Below are 15,220 nucleotides of genomic sequence, written 5' to 3'. Positions count from 1 at the left end.
ACCACAATGCAATCCTGACTGGTGACAGTGGGAGGAAGCTGGCCTCCCATTTCTCGGTGCATGTATGGTTAAGAGGGCCCATGGTGGCTTCAGGCATTCTCCAGGGATACTGTGTGCAGCACGTCCGCCCACATCATGGCAATCCTACACTTCGACTCACTCTTCCCAGGCATGAGAACAAAGGGCTCACGAACTGGACAGAAGGTGGACTTCTTTTCCTGTGTCCTCTTTTGAACATGTGGAATTTTACATGCTGTCATATACTACTCTACAAACTATAATTTTATGGTACATGTCTGGCAATTTTTATAAAAGAACTTAAAAAAAAAACAACAACAACAAAACCCAGCATGAAACAGGGTCTCATCAAGTAGCCCAAGCTGGTCTTGAACCTGTGATTCTCTGCCTCTGCCTCTAGAGTACCTGGCATATTAAGCCTGTGCCCACCGCACCTGGTAAATAAAAGCATTGTTTCTGCCCTTCCTTTTGTCAAGTTGACTCATAGAAGAAAAGCCAATCACTATGAAGTGGAGAACAGCCTCCAGTCTAACAACAGATTCAGAGACTGTTCTCTAAGGACGAGATGAAACTGACTGACAGACTGATGGACACTTCCCTAGATCCTAAGCAAGCTACAGATTTCTCTAAACTAATTAACAGGCAAGCAACATTGTGCTCTGTGTCCTCTCCCACTGGAGAAAAAAATCAAAACTACTTGAGAGGGATTAGAAGGTGTGGCTTGTTGGGAGGAAGCCTGTCACTTGAGGTGGGCTTTGAGATTTCAAAGGCCTGAACCCAGCCCAGGTTCAGTCTCTCAACCTTTCGAAACTGGATGTAGAACTCTCACCTATCTCTCCAGCACCATGTCTGCCTGTGCACCACCATGCTCCCTGCATGAACTAAACCTCTAAAACTATACTCAAGCCCCCAATTAAATGCTTGCTTTTGTATGAGTTGCCATGTTCATGGTGTCTCTTCATAGCAATAGAAGACGAACTAAGACACGGAGGGCTGGGGGGATGACTCCTTTAATGCAATCCCATGAAGACCTGACTTCAGTCACAAACAGGCACTTAAGAGCTAGGCATAGCCTCAAGCACTTGTAACCCTAGCACTTGGGGCTGAGGTGTGGGTGAGATGTGATGTTCAGTCTTGTTGAACTGGTGAGCTCCAGAGTCAATAAGGGACCACGTTTCAAAAAACAAGGAGCAGGGACTGGAAAGAGAGCTCAGCAGTTGAGAGAACTTAACAGTTTTGTTGCTGGCCCGGATTCAGCTCCCAGCACCAACACAGTGGTTTACCACCATCGTAACTCCAGTTCCAGGGGAAAATGCACCACCCCCCCTCTGGGCTCTGCAGGCACCAGGCATACAGGTAATGCAAAAACAGACAGACAGACAAAACACTCGTACACATAACATAAGACACAAATCTTAAAAATATAAATAACGGGGTTGGGGATTTAGCTCAGTGGTAGAGCGCTTGCCTAGCAAATGCAAGGCCCTGGGTTCGGTCTCCAGCTCCGAAAAAAAGAAAAAAGAAAAAAAATATATAAATAACAAATAAATAACAAAGTGGAAAGCAGTCAAAGAAGTGATACCGGATGTCAACTTCATGCACACATGTAACTCTCTCTCTCTCTCTCTCTCTCTCTCTCTCTCTCTCTCTCTCTCTCTCTCTGTCTCACACAGAGAGAGAAGAAATAGACAGAATAACTAATAAGGCAGCAGCTGGAGATGAAAGGACAGAAACAGAAGACAGTGGCACCGAGAAGGGAACTTTAAAAAGGAACACTCAATTATTTAAGCATAGTCCTGAGTGTGTGACAGATGAAGCAGACATGGTGCTTAGTAGAGGGACAAAGGAGAGAGCTGATAGTCTGAGATAAGGATTCTCTCAATGTTACCATGTCAGGGGAACAACTGGAAAACCCCCAAACATCATCTCAGTGATCTGGAATATTCGCACTGCCAGAGCACGTATGTGTGCAGATATAGACATGGTGATGTGTGCAGATGCAGACAGACATGGTGATGTGTGCAGATGCAGACAGACATGGAGATGTGTGCAGATGCAGACAGACATGGAGATGTGTGCAGATACAGACAGACAGACATGGTGATGTGTACAGTGGTGTTTATAACAACAGAGGGAGAGTCTGGTGTCCATCATAGGACACTTGCAAAATGAGAAACAAATGAGAATTCGGACATCAAAACTAGTCAGAGCTGGACACTTTTAACCTCAGCATTTGGGAGGCAAAAGCCGGCAGATCTCTGAGAGTTCCAGGCCAGTCAACACACTAAGTTCCAGGACAGCAGGGGCTCTATAGAGAGACCATGTCTCAAAAAACAAAAACAAACCAGCCAGAACCTGACGTCTTGGTGGTAGGAGACTCAGCAGTGTATAGCCAGCCAGGGCCACTGTGAGAGCCTATCTCAGAACAAGAGAAAAAGGAAAAAACCTGGTATGTGTGAGGCCCTGTGTCTGATTGCCAGCACTGTAAGATTTTATTTATTTACATAGTTTATTTGCTTAGTGTTTTTTGTTTTTGTTTGGTTTGGTTTGGTGTGAGATAGAGCTCGCCATTTAGCTCCAGCTGTCTACATACTGACCACAAATGTGTAATCATGTTAGGATGAACACTCTTGCTATTAATAAGGGATCTAGAGCTCGCACAAAAAGAGACCTGAAAGAACAGAAACATGGCCTGATGAGATGGCTCAGGGGGGGAAGGCACTTGTCACCAAGCCTGAGGACATGAGTCCAATCCTCAGAACCCACATGATGGAAGGAAAGAAACAACCCCACAAGTTGTCTTCTGACGCCACACATGTGCTATGGCCAGTGTGTGCACCCACAGACACATACGCAAGCAATTCATAAGTAAATATAAAAATAGAAGCAAAACAGACGAAAACTGAGAGGATGAGATTTTCATCCCCAAGCAAGAATGACTTTTCCTTCTTCTCTCGAGATGGTGTCTTTCCTAGACTGCTTTCAAACTCTCAGGTCCAGATGATCCTCCTGGCTCAATCTCCCAAGTAGCTTCAGACTAGAGATGAAATCATCACTCCTGGCAAAGAATTACATTTTGTAGAGGAAGGGGCTGAAATGGAGCATGGAGCCCAGGGTTTTGTGCATAGTACACCAGCACTCTGCCCTCAACCCTTGGAGTTACTTCTTGAAATAAGAAATTAAATCCAGGGGGTTGGGGATTTAGCTCAGTGGTAGAGCGCTTGCCTAGCAAGCGCAAGGTCCTGGGTTTGGTCCCCAACTCCAAAAAAAAGAAAAAAGAAATTAAATCCAGGAAACAAAGTCTTTCTTTAAATCTTATTTTTAAAATAGCAGTGATGAAATGAACATGTTCTTCCTGACCATGAACCTACACAGTCATTTGCATGCACACACACATACACAAGCATATTAATGCACACACATACACATGTATGTGCACGCACAAATATATACAAAAGCATGTACATGTTCACACACACATGTGTGCGCACACACATTCATACACACTCACACATACCTACCCATACATTCATACACACCCATGCCTATACTTGCAACACAGATAAACAAGGAATACATATATACTTGTATATACATGTATACATACATACACATGTACAGACACATGTGCACATATATGCATTCAGGCATATTCATAGATACTTACACACAAATATACATACATGCCCATGCATACACATAAACTGGAACTCATATATACATGCACACATGCATGCACATTCATTTATACACACTCTCAAACACGCCCATGCACACACACTTGCATACACTAAACACTGACACATACACACGTGCCCACACACCCTTACTTGATAGACATTCAGTATTTCCTTATAGGTTCTGTTCCTTCTCATGGATGCAGTTTGTTAATGAAACTGCCTTTCCATGTGCCATCTGCCTAAACCCACTTAGGGTTTGAAAACAACACAGCATGACGGTCCCATTGTCATCACAGTCTGGGACCCAGGCTCAGTGCAGAACCTATCAAAACCCTGGACACAGAGTGAAGAGTCCTCATGGCTGTCACAGTGACCATGCTCTCTACCATAACACAGCTCTTATTTACTCCGTGCACAGCATGTTTCTCATCACTCCTTTTTCTTTATCTTTAAGCCAGTATGCAAAAACAGCAAAGGTGTACAAATGGGGCACCATGCAGCATTCCACGCGTCAGACAGTGGTGAAGGGTCTCACTGTAGATCATTATGCCTCGGTATGGTTTGTTTAGGATGCTATCACACTCTCCCAAGTGAAAAGTACAGAACAGAAATTGAATGACTGATTGTCCTAAAGTTATAGAAATCAGTGAAAGAAACCATGGTCTCCTCTGCGGAGCTGAGAGCTGTTTCACACCACTTCCCATTGAAGTGAGCCACAGGGCTCTGAAGGCTGCCCTAACAAGCATCCCATCACAAAACCTCACCAGCACTGCAGAGAAGAGAGCTGGTGAGAGCCTCTTTCAAGATGCTGAAGCCTATGAAATGCTTCCCACTCACAGGAGACGCAAGCTCTGACCGTGGCCCGTGGCCTAGCAACATTTCCATGCAACTGTACTATTCCTGAATCAGTCATTAGAAAAGTAAGGGAATTGGCCTGAAACGTGTAGCTCTGTGGTGAACTACACATTTACCATATGCAGATTTGATTCCCTACTGCCAAGAAAGAAAGAAGGGGGAGAGAGGGAGGGAGGGAGGGAGGGAGAGAGAGAAAGAGAGAGAGAGAAGGAAGAGGAGGAGGAAGAGGAGGAGGAAGAGGAGGAGGAGGAAGAGGAGGAGGAGGAGGAGGAGGGAGGGAGTAGGAAGGGAGGGAGGAAGGGAGGGAAGAAGGAAGGGAGGGAGGAAGGAAGGAAGAAAAACGATTTACGCCATGATTGAGCTAGAATCTACTTAGCACATTTAAGTACAAGTCTTATTTGTTTTGTTTTGGGTATTGCATTGCTTATGTGGTGCTGACATGGGTGTGTAGACCAGGTTACCCTCCCACCTCACTCTCCTGAACGCTAGCATTGGAGGTATGTGATGTCTGGCTAAAGTCTAGATCTTCATTGTCTCCTGTGTTCCAGACACAGTGCTAACTACCATGAATATGAAAAAGACACCACCCAGCTTCCATTAACTTCTAAGTGACGGGAGGGACCCAGTCGCACAGGTTACTAAATCTCGGCCTGCACAGTTTTGAGTACAAACTTAAGTTATGAGGAAAACGATGACAATTATGACGGATGGCACTTTTGAAAAATGCTTTTTACATTTTACTCTGTGTATGTGTCTGTGAGTGTGTGTGTGTGTGTGTGTGTGTGTGTGTGTGTGTGTGTGTTCATACACACATACTTGTACCTGTGCCAGAGTGTTCATGTGGACATCAGAGAACAACTGTGGGGGCTGGGGATTTAGCTCAGTGGTAGAGCGCTTACCTAGGAAGTGCAAGGCCCTGGGTTCGGTCCCCAGCTCCGAAAAAAAAGAACCAAAAAAAAAAAAAAAAAAAGAGAACAACTGTGGCAGTAGGCTCTCTCCTTCCACCTCGTGAGTTCAAGGGATTGAACTCAGGCTGTCAGGCTTGGCAGTAAGCATCTTCACCCACTTAGGCATTCCACTAGCCCTTGGATTACTACTTAAATTCAACATTTAATATGCCTACTCTTCTTTCCTAGATATTTAAAGTAGATGTTTAAAGCCACCCCTTATAGGACACACTGGAAGAAGCTGATCAGGTATAACACACGCAAGAAATAATTGATGTCCTAGAAGGAAGGAAGTTATCAAAGATCTAGAGTGGTCACATTGGATGGACTGAGGAATTAAAGGGAAGGGGTTCAACACGGCCAATTTGAGACAATTTCAGCAAAATAAGTATAATGACAACTAATAAATTATTTAAATGCATATGAATAATATCAAAAGAATAAAAGTTCAGGACAGGGATTTCTAACCTACAGAATAGTACCTGAAAAATGTAAAGAAAACAATAGAATTAGGAAAAAAAATCACCATGTTGCAACTGTAACATAGTCACTGAGACATGCCAAAACCATCGATGATGGTCGTGGAAAAGCACACTCACATAATATCAAAGTTTCACCCCACAGCCAACGTTATTAACTGTAAAGGGGAAGCCATGATCAAAGCTGACCTTCAAACCCACTGGGCTGCCTGACACTCTGGGCTTCCAAGGAAGATGTGGACAGGCAGGCATCACCCCTGAAACCTCTTGTCAGATCAAAACACTGCAAGGGGAGATGGGGGACATTTTACTGGAAAACTTGCGTGGCCTTTTAAAGAAAATTAATTCATTCTCAAAATGTCCACATTTCAAAGGACAAACATACATACCGAGATCCAGGAAGGTCCCAGACTGGAAGAGAGAGACAATTAATAAAAATCAACCCTGCACAAAGGAACCTGACAAATCCTAAAGCAACCACCAGAAAATGTCCCAGGCAGGGCCCGGTGATGCACATCTTTAACCCAGCACCTGGGAAGCAGAGGCAGGTAGATTTCTGAGTTCAACTGTGCATAATATGTTCTACCCCAAGCCATGGTGAGACTCTGTCTCAAAACACCACAAATAAAATAAAGGCCTCATAGTTACAAATGTGACTCAAACGAATGAAAGACGGTCTCAGAAAAAAAGGGAAGATGTATATTTTAAAATGAAAATTTTTATGGTTGAAGCAGGAAGTAACCAATTCTAAGGAGCATCTACAGACACAGAATGAGGAGCCACAGGACATGATCGGAGAACTTGAATATCTTCCTCGGACCTCAGCCACCATGAGCAACAGAGGCTGATGAAAGAGGGAGACAAGGAGGTGGGGAAGAAAGGCCTCGAGAACAGCTGGGACCAGAAGAAGGATCTGACACTTGACATCAGGGTCCAAGAACAAGGAGACAAGGAGATCAGAGCCCTTACGAACCAGAGTACAGCAGCTAAAACATCCCAGGTTTGACAAGAGAGGACCCTGTACATCGAAATGCTAAAGCACAAGTGGAAGGCCCAAAGAGGCCCACGGTAAGACAGGTCAGAGGAGGATAAGAAGGAAAAGAAAGACGGGACAACCCCGCTTGAACTATCGGAAGAAACAACGCATCGGTGGCTGACAGCCGACAGGAACTGCAGGCTGGAAGGAAGCAACACACTTCCAATGTTGGAAGAAAAGACCCATCAAGCCAGAGCCCTACGATGGGCTTGTGAAAGTATCCATTAGGAATCAAAGAGAAATCAAGGCTGTCTCCAATAAGGGAAAACAGAGAATGGGTTGCCAGAAGTCCTGCCCTAAAGGGGAGGCTCTGGGGAGGATGTGGTGCTGGGCTGTACCCCCACCTATAACCCCCTACAAAAGAGTGCAACACAAAACCCACTCAGTGAGAAAGAAACAATAGAGAGTATATAGAAGGGAGAAATGGCAGGAAACAAAGTATATCCACAATTTAATAATCTCTAACACAAGATTTCCAAATGGCATTTAACCCTTGAAGCAAAAAAAAAAAAAAAAAAAAACCAAGACAAAACAAAAAACAAAAAACAAAAATCACAACCCTGACGCGCTTCTAAACTCGTGTATAGCATTATAAATGGGGAGGGAAAGAGACGTGAAGTTCCCACACATCCCTGCAGTAACAAAATAATGACACCAGGGGAAGATATGTTAAGTACAAAGGCTATAGACACAGCAACTACGAATACTGCTGTGTAATGAGTCCATGGAGAATAACTCAGACATGGACTGGAGGGATAACTCAATGGTTTAAGGACACTGACGCTTTTCCAGAGGACCCAGGTTCGAGTCCCAGCAACCCTATGTGTCAGTCTGTACACCAGACTCTATCTGCAGAAATCTCTGGCCCGTCAGGAGCCTTCAGCTATGGTGAGAGAGAGGGCTGTGCTGTGTAGAGTCAGCTGTGGAAGGCTCAGCTAGCAAGCAAGGTGCAGAGGAGCCTCCAGCAGCTTTTCCAGGAGAGCGCTCTCTTCCCCAGAAGTGTTATGGCTCTGAGGGGACAGATGCTCTCGGGTGATGGGCTAATTCTCACACCTTTATTCCTTCTGGATAGGATCTTGTGTACATTTTGGGCATGGGTTGGGGTCTGACAGCAGATGTCTTCTACTGGCTTGGTCTGAGATGTTAGGGATGCCTCATCTGCATGTAGAGGGACTTTGGGGTGCTCCCCTTACATGACGGATGGCCAGGATCTCCATGGGGGGCTGTGGTCAAATGACATAGACCTGGTGGGAAGCAGTTGAAGCTCCTACCATCATTCCAGAGGTTCTGGGGCTTCCAACCCGCTCAACCTTACCAAGTTTCCTGGCGTAGTCCACTGCCCCACACACAGGGATGCTCACAACCTTCTGTAACTCTAGGACCAGCAGATTCATCGCCCTCTTCTGGCCTCTGCAGGTACTGCACACACACAGTGCACAGCTATTCCTACTGGCAAAACCCGTGTACACATAAAATTTTAAAATGCCCAAGGACCACTTTAAACCCAGCACTCAAGAGGCAGAGACTGGCAGATCTCTGAGTTTGAGGGCAGTCTGATCTACATAGAGAGTTCCAGGACATCCAGGGCTACATAATACGTTGTCTCAAAACAAACAAAAAAACCCCAAACAGTTCACAGGAGGGCAAGAAAAAGAAAATAAACATTAAAATGGAAATCCAAGAACAAAGATTTAAATGAAAAGACATGGTAGAGGGAAGCCCTACTGAACTGTCAACATATGAACGAGGAAATGACCTAAAAAGATAACAGTTAGAAAAGCAGATTTAAAAACAAGTTTAAACAAATACCACCCTTCCCCTCCTATGTGGAAACTGAATTTAAATTTGGTATATGGGCATGGGTATGCATGCATGTTAGGGAAGCATGAACTAGAAAGCAGATCATGAAAGAACGAAGGACTCTTAAGGGAGGTGCGAAATAGCAAGGGCAATTATGTAAACTATGTAGTAAGAAAGCAGAGAGGGAAGCAGCCGGGGTGGGGATGGAAAGAGGAATGTGGAAAACAAAGTGTAAGGGCACAAACGGATGAAGATGCTGGGGGAAACTTTGCTTGCTAACATAAACAGTTTAAACAGGGAAAGCAAGATGTAAGAAACTCAGCTTAAACATCAGAGAGTGGATGAAAATAAAGAATGGGTAGCTGTCTCTGCATTATTCATGAAGAAAGAAGGGTAGCTTAGTTGATAACTAACAAAATAGACTTCAAAGAAAAGTCCCAGAACCCCCTAGAGCATGTGTGGGGCATGGCCAAAGCAATACAGAGTGTTCAACAAAGATGTGCGCCTCTAACCGCAATCCCAGCCCTGCCTCGAGAATCTAGAAAGAAAGAACCAAATAAACTCAAAGCAAATAGAAGAAAATACTTTAAAAAGTGAATGAAATCGGAGAACAGAAAAAATAATGAGATAAGGTGCCAATTCTTTAATGATCAATAAAATTGGAAAACATCTTATAGAGAAAAGATAAGGGTTACTATTACCAGAGAGAAACTCATTCTAAGACTTCTGTATGGAAGATAAGAGATCAGAGCAACCGATTGGTGTATCAATTTGATGACTTAGATGGAACAGGCTAATTCCAGTTAAAAACAAATGACTGACTCACCTAACAGGGGAAAGGTCATTTGGAAATTCCTATAACTATCTTAAGACATTGAGAGTGTGATTTAAAATAGAAACATTAACCTTAAAGTTTTACAGATGACACATTAGGTAATTATGCCCCTTCCCTAACAAATAAAAACAACAGTAAATGATTTTGTAACTATACCAAGATGGTTTATATTATATATTTCTATGATATAATTTATAAATTAATATAAAGTATATTAATATATAATTTATATATTATTTATTATATATAATATTTGTATGATATATACAATATCTTCAGAAAACAAAAGTTTTGTTAGGACACTAATTTCTTGAAATTAAATTCTTAATTTCCCATTTAAGAAATCTCTGAGCCAAGAGACTCACTGAGGAACTTCTGTCATGTTTAAAGGAGAATTCACTGATTCACTGTCTACTGGGAATTCTTGAGACAACAGAAGAAAACAGAACATGTGATTCGTGTTATGCAGCTAGTATCCCATGTTATAAGAACTGGATAGGAACCATACAAAAATGAAAACATAAATGGCTCTCACAGATAAAACACAAAATTCCACAGATCCCATAACAGTATCAGCAAATGAAAGCAAAACATAAACTAACCATGTACTGGGTTTATTCTAGAAATGAAGGGTTGGATCAGTACTTAAAGATCCATAAATATAATCTACCATATAAACGTGTTAAACAGGGTGACTGACACGATCACCTCAATTAATGCAGAAAAGGCACTTGTTGGACCACAGGGGTGTAGCCCAGTGGTAGAGAATGTACTTGGCATGAACAGGGTCCTGGTTTAATTCCCCACCCCACCACAACACACACACTAATAAGAATACACAAAGATCAGGGTTCCCAGCATCCACATGGTAGCTCATAATCATCTGTAACTTAAATTCCAGGGGATCTGATGCCCTCTTCTGGCCTCCTAGGGCACTGTATGTATGTAGTGAATTTATGTGTGGGCAAAACACCCATGCACATAAAATAAAAATAAATACATTTTTTAAAGACAGAAAGGAAACAAAATTATTATAACATTTAGCCTGCAGTGAGGTCTGGCCATTCTGCAGCAGAAGCACCTGGCAATACAGTGAAAGACAGCTCCTCTCTCCAGTAGTTCCTGCATTTCATCCCTGCTCCTGACTGTGATCTGGGGACTTGGCAGGTCTAGCCTTGGAAACAGGCTGAAGCCAATTGCAGAACTGGAGTCTAGAGTAACCACCAAGTCTACTTCTCAGCCAGTAGACCCAGTAGAACCGAAGGACAGGGCAGTGAAGGTCAGAGGGCACAATGACTACACCAAGAAGCTGTCACGATGGTCCTAGACCATGGGGGCTGGGCCAGATCGCTCTTCAGCTGAGTCTGGGGCTTCCACTGCACTGACCTCGCAGTCACCCCTTGGCAAACATAAAATCGGCCCCCATGGAGAAGGTGAATACTCACCCTAGCAGACAGGTTAGCTTGGGAATAGGTAGACCTCATTGAGATAGTAACCCACTTTGACAGAAACCAGAGTCTCTTGTCCTTGAGAACAATCCAGAAAGAAGCCACTGGCATTGCCAAGATCTGAAGCTCATGACAGTAATTGTAGGTTCCTTTTTTACTGATGCCAACTCCATGTTGACCAGTCCACCCCAGAAGAGCAAATAGCTGTTGTAAACGCCCTGTCCTACGTCCACTAATCCCAGGCTTTCTATTGTCTTACTCTGAGCATGCAATGTGGGGAAGGACATTCTGAGAAAAGGGGGTATCCTGGGGGTTGAGGGTTATAGGGAAAGACCACCAGGAACACTTGGAACTGGTCACACAGAGGAGAGCTTCTGGGGTTAGCAATGGAGACAGAGAACACAAGCTTCCACATAAAACACGCAGCCGATCATGCCTGTGGTTTAAGAAAGTCCTATTAGGACTTAGTAAGACAGCTCAGACGGTGAAGTGCTTGATCCTGGGATCCATGCCAGGAGTGATGCTACACATCAGTAATCCCAGTCCTGGAGAAGGAGGGATTGTGGAGCAGGAATCTTTAGGATTCACTGGGCAGCCTAGCCAAAATCAGTGAGCCCAAGGTTCAACAAGACACCATGTCTGGACAGAAGCAGACAGTGATCCTGAAGAAGACAACATCTATAGTAGTCTTCTGGTATCCACACATGTGCACATATAAACACATACATCCACCTGCACATAAAAGATGCCATACACATTCTCATATCTGGCATGTGAAGTCACCACGAACTTGTCTCTAAATAGTCAAAAGGCCCTGAGTGTATCTGAAGAGATTGATTTTTGATGCGCTGCTCCCCACTCCCAATTTTTACTCATCAATGAGTTAAACCTCTGATGAGGTCCAAGCCTTTCTGTCTCTGAAAATTTCTGCACTACTGCACCCAGACATGCACTTTCAATCTAGGCATCCCTTGATCTCATGGAATTAATTATCAAGAAGAATCATACAAACCTGTTCAAAATGGACCAATTACTTACATGTAGGAGCTAGAATTATAGGACTGCCAGACACGATGGTCTATCGTTTTAAACCAAGCACTTGAGAGGCAGGCACAAATCTCTGTGAGATCAAGGCCAGCCTAGGAGTTCCAGGCCAGAGCAGGCAGTGGTACTACATACTGACGCCTTCTCTCAGAGAGGGAGGGGGAGGCAAGAGGAGAGAGAAACACACACACACACACACACACACACACACACACACACAGAGAGAGAGAGAGAGAGAGAGAGAGAGAGAGAGAGAGAATGAAAAGACAACTAGTAATGGAAAAATCATTTGCCAATTATGTAACTCAAGAGTTTGATATCCATAATATATAAAGAGGTTCTACAACCCAACAACATCAAAAGCCCACAGGAATACACAGTTTTCTATCAAAAATATATAAATGGCCAATAAGTGTGAGAAAAACAAAGAAGTACACATCAAAGCCATGATGAGGTAGGTATGGTAGTGTGTATCTATAATCCCAGCTATCCAGTTGGTGGGAGGACCATCAGTTTGAGGCCAGCCTGGCATTTACCCATTCCAAAAGAAAACAAAGGAGGGAGGAAAAACAACATATGAGTCGATGCCACAGCGCTGCACACCCTGTAGGACAGCTGGGAATGTCAGATCATGACGTGAGGATATGCAAAAACCAGACCTGCCATTCACTAGTAGCAGACTGCAAAATGATACAGTCACACTGCAGATGTGCCCCACAGGTCTTCAGGTGATTCAACACAGAGCTCCCATCTGAGCAGCCACTGCACTTCAAGGAGGAGACCCAGAAACACCCACAACCTAAGAACATGAGCCCTTATAGCAGCATTATTAACATCTGCCAACTGATACTGGGCTAATAACGTGGTATATTCACACATGAGGGCTGGGGCTGCAGCTCAGTGGTAGATGCTGGAATATTACCTTTCTGTATGAAGCAACGGCAGGCTGCTACATGCTCCAGCCGGATGAACCCTGAAATTACTCTACCAAGTGAAAAAAGCCAGTCAGAGGAGAACATAAACTTGATCCCACTTATAGGAAGTGTGCAGAGTAAGGAAATCTGCGGGGATGGAAGGAGGAACAGCTGTCTGGCGCTGAGCAGAGTGGGACACGGATGTATCCATTTGCTGGGCGGCCATAGCAAGGTACCAAAACCTGGGTGGCTATGCCTTTTCTCTTAGCTCTGGAAACTAGAAGTCTGACATAAAGGTGTCTGCCAGCTGACTGCTTCAGAAAGTCAGGAGGGAATTCCCAGGTCCCTTTTCATGGCTTGCATATATGTACGCCATATGTATACACACATAAACACACAAAAATGAAAGCCATAGAGGGGAGGGGGCCCTGCTGGCCACCATTTTATTCCCCCATTTTTCCTGTGAGGCAGAGTCTTCCCCCTCATCAGCTCCACTTCCCTCTGTACATGTCTGTGTCCTCATTTGGACTCGCTCATTCTGGCCAATTCCTGTGCCCAAAGCAAAGCCTGCTTGGGGGTTGGGGGGAGGACAGAGGGAGAGAGAGATGGGGGAGGAAGAAAGAAAGGAGAGGCAGAGAGGGGGAGGGGAGAGGAGGAAGAGAGGAGAGGACAGAAGGAGAGGGGGAAAGAGAATGAGGAGGTAACTGTCAGTCAAATGCTCCCTGTGCAAACATGAAGACCTGAGTTTAGTTGCCAAAGCTACACAAAAAGGCAAAAGCACAGACTGGAGAGATGGCTTGGTGTCTTAGTTAGGGTTTTACTGCTGTGAACAGACACCATGACCAAGGCAACTCTTATAAGGACAACATTTAACTGGAGCTGACCTACAGGTTCAGAGGTTCAGTCCATTATCATTGAAGTAGAGGCATGGCAGCATCCAGGCAGGCATGGTGCAGGAGGAGCTGAGAGTTCTGCATCTTCATCTGAAGACTGCTAGGAGAAGACTGGCTTCTAGGCAGCTAGGAGGAGGGCCTAAAGCCCACCCACAGTGACACACCTAGTCCAACAAGGCCACACATACTCCAATAAGGCCACATCTCCAAATAGTGCCACCATATTCAAATCACCGCACACAGTGACTGGCTAACAGAACATGCTGCTCTTGTGGAGGGCCCAGTACCCATGTGGTGGCTCACGATCATTCATAATTCTGGTCCTCAGGGGATCAGATGCTGCCAGGTTTAAATGTCAAGCATAGTGGCACTTGTTTGCTACTCTAGTGTTGGGGAGACAGAGACAGGAGGGTTCCTGGGGATTCCTGGCCAGCAAGCCTGGTCTAATCAAAGAGTCTCAAACAGTGAGAGACCTTGACTGGGGCAGTTGTAGGTGGGGTACATATAACAAGGTAGACAGCACTTGAGGAGTGATACCTGAGGCTGACCCGCCCAAGTGTCTAGACTCTGTGTGTGTGTGTGTGTGTGTGTGTGTGTGTGTGTGTGTGTGTGTGTGTGTTTTCTATTTGCAGATCTGGGATAGCTCCTGGGCAGGTAGATGTATGAGTGTGACTGACCAGGAACACAAAATGGTGTAAACAAAAACTACATGCAACAAATACACACACATATGTATATACAGATGTACACACACACACACACACACACACACACAGGAGAATCATTGCATGGACATAAGTTATAGTCATTCAATGTCTGTTTTCCCCATAAGATTTATGAGCACATCAGGCTGCATTCAAACCGTCATCTTGCACCCTGTTCAGGAGGGGCAGCTCAGGCGAGGGGACTTAGTAAGCACAGTGACTAATTGCAGGACTGGAGAAGGGCTAAGAAGGAATGGCAAGCCAGCCCAGGGACTTACCACAGCAGGATGCCTCCATTATCTGTACGTGCAGAAGGATGGAGTTAAAAGGGGAGAGGGCCATATATGGTAGCCCACACCTTTTATCCCAACATTCAAGCTACAGAGGCAGATGGATTTCTAGGAGTTCTAGGCTACCCTGGCCTAAATAGCAAACTCCAGGTTAGTTGGTGTGGCATAGTGAGACCAAGAAAGAGAGGGGTAGGTGGTGGTGGTGATGATGCTGATGAAGAGGAGGAGATGATGGTGGCGGTGGTGGTGGTGGTGGTGGCGGCGGCGGCGGCGGCGG

The 15,220-nt window shown here is 44.6% G+C and overlaps 1 protein-coding gene across 3 annotated transcripts in view; it reads right to left on the bottom strand.

Annotated features, from left to right (window-relative positions):
- Positions 1–15,220, bottom strand: part of Specc1 (sperm antigen with calponin homology and coiled-coil domains 1) — a 273,961-nt gene that overhangs the window by 241,654 nt on the left and 17,087 nt on the right. The gene's annotated exons all lie outside the window — the stretch shown is intronic.

This window comes from Rattus norvegicus, chromosome 10, assembly GCF_036323735.1.
Source record: "Rattus norvegicus strain BN/NHsdMcwi chromosome 10, GRCr8, whole genome shotgun sequence".
Classification (NCBI taxonomy): Eukaryota; Metazoa; Chordata; class Mammalia; order Rodentia; family Muridae; genus Rattus; species Rattus norvegicus.
This window is presented reverse-complemented; position numbering and strand designations above follow the sequence as displayed.